Genomic DNA, 2,808 nt, shown 5'->3' with positions numbered 1-2,808 from the left:
TGTGCTGCTATGAACATCGATGTGGCAGTATCCCTGTAGTACGCTCTTTTGAGGTCTTCAGGGAATAGTCCGAGAAGGGCAATAGCTGGGTCAAATGGTGGTTCCATTCCCAGCTTTCCCAGGAATCTCCATACTGCTTTCCATATTGGCCTCACCATTTTGCAGTCCCACCAGCAATGTATAAGAGTACCCTTTTCCCCACATCCTCGCCAGCACTTGTTATTGTTCGACTTCATAATGGCTGCCAATCTTACTGGAGTGAGGTGGTATCTTAGGGTGGTTTTGATTTGCATTTCTCTGACTGCTAGAGATGGTGAGCATTTTTTCATGTACTTGTTGATTGATTGTATGTCCTCCTCTGAGAAGTGTCTGTTCAGGTCTTTGGCCCATTTGTTGATTGGGTTATTTGTTTTCTTATTGTTTAATTTTTTGAGTTCTTTGTATACTCTGGATATTAGGGCTCTATCTGAAGTGTGAGGAGTAAAAATTTGTTCCCATGATGTAGGCTCCCTATTTACCTCTTATTGTTTCTCTTGCTGAGAAAAAACTTTTTAGTTTAAGTAAGTCCCATTTGTTGATTCTTGTTTTCAACTCTTGCGCTATGGGTGTCCTATTAAGGAATTTGGAGCCCGACCCCACAATATGTAGATCGGAGCCAAACTTTTCATCTATCAAATGCATAGTCTCTGATTTGATATCAAGGTCCTTGATCCATTTTGAGTTAACTTTTGTGCATGGCGAGAGGAGGAGATTCAGTTTCATTTTATTGCATATGGATTTCCAGTTTTCCCAGCACCATTTGTTGAAGATGCTATCCTTCCTCCATTGCATGCTTTTAGCCCCTTTATCGAATATAAGATAGTTGTAATTTTGTGGATTGGTTTCTGTGTCCTCTATTCTATACCATTGGTCCACCCGCCTGTTTTGGTACCAGTACCATGCTGTTTTTGTTACTATTGCTTTGTAGTACAGTTTGAAATCTAGTATTGCTACACCTCCTGATTCACACTTCCTGCTTAGAATTGCTTTTGCTATTTTGGGTCTTTTATTTTTCCATATGAATTTCATGATTGCTTTATCTATTTCTACATGAAATGCCGTTGGGATTTTGATTGGCATTGCATTGAACCTATAGAGAACTTTTGGTAATATTGCCATTTTGATGATGTTAGTTCTGCCTATCCATGAACAGGGTATATTTTTCCATCTTCTGAGATCTTCTTCTATTTCTCTCTTTAGGGTTCTGTAGTTTTCATTGTATAAATCTTTCACCTCTTTTGTTAGGTTGATTCCCAAGTATTTTATTTTTTTTTGAGGATATTGTGAATGGGGTAGATGTCCTCATTTCCAGTTCAGAAGATTTGTCTCTGATATACAGGAATACCTTTTATTTATGCGTGTTGATTTTATATCCAGCCACTTTGCTGAATTCATTTATTAGCTCTAGTAGTTTCTTTGTAGATCCTTTTGTGTCTTCTAGGTATAGGATCATATCATCCGCAAATAGTGATAATTTAAGTTCTTCTTTTCCTATTTTTATGCCTTTAATTTCTTTCGTCTGTCTAATTGCTCTGGCCAGTGTTTCGAGAACTATATTGAATAGAAGTGGTGAGAGAGGGCATCCCTGTCTTGTTCCAGATTTTAGAGGGAATGCCTTCAGTTTTTTTCCATTTAGAATGATGCTAGCCTGAGGCTTAGCATATATAGCTTTTATAATTTTGAGGTAAGTTCCTGTTATCCCTAGTTTTTCTAATGTTTTGAACATAAAGGGATGCTGTACTTTGTCGAATGCTTTTTCTGCGTCCACCGAGATGATCATATGGTTCTTATCTTTAAGTCTATTGATGTGGTGAATAACGTTTATTGATTTCCGTATATTGAACCAGCCTTGCATCCCAGGGATGAATCCTACTTGATCATGGTGCACAATCTTTTTGATATGTTTTTGTATACGATTTGCCAGAATTTTATTGAGGATTTTTGCATCTAAATTCATTAGGGATATTGGTCTGTAGTTTTCTTTCTTTGAGGTGTCCTTCTCTGGTTTGGGAATCAGGGTGATATTGGCCTCATAGAATGAATTTGGGAGTTCTCCCTCTTTTTCTATCTCCTGAAATAGATTATGGAGTATTGGTATTAGTTCCTCTTTAAATGTTTTGTAAAACTCTGTTGTATATCCATCCGGTCCTGGGCTTTTCTTGGTTGGTAGTCTTTTGATGGCTTCTTCTATTTCCTCCCTTGATATTGATCTGTTTAGGTTGTTTATATCTTCCTGATTCAATCTGGGTAGTTCATATGTCTCAAGGAATTTATCTATGCCTTCACTATCTTCTATTTTATTAGAGTATAGGGTTTCAAAATAATTTCTAATTATCGTCTGTATTTCTGAATTGTCTGTTGTGATGTTGCCTTTTTCATCCCGTAAGCTAGTAATTTGGGTTCTCTCTCTTCTTCTCTTTGTTAGTGTGGCTAGTGGTCTATCAATCTTATTTATTTTTTCAAAGAACCAACTTTTAGTTTTGTCAATTTTTTCGATTGTTTCTTTTGTTTCGATTTCATTGATTTCTGCTCTAATTTTAATTATTTCTTGCCTTCTACTGTATTTGCTGCTGATTTGTTCTTCTTTTTCTAAGGCTTTGAGGTGTAGTATGAGGTCATTTATTTGTTGGCTTTTCCTTCTTTTAAGGTATGAACTCCATGAAATGAATTTTCCTCTTAGTACTGCTTTCATAGTGTCCCAAAGATTTTGATATGTTGTTTCTGAGTTTTCGTTTACCTCTAAGAATTTTTTAATTTCCTCTTTGATGT

Source organism: Callospermophilus lateralis, chromosome 16 (assembly GCF_048772815.1).
Source record: "Callospermophilus lateralis isolate mCalLat2 chromosome 16, mCalLat2.hap1, whole genome shotgun sequence".
In the NCBI taxonomy this organism is placed as follows: Eukaryota; Metazoa; Chordata; class Mammalia; order Rodentia; family Sciuridae; genus Callospermophilus; species Callospermophilus lateralis.
Note: the sequence above shows the minus strand (reverse complement) of the source record.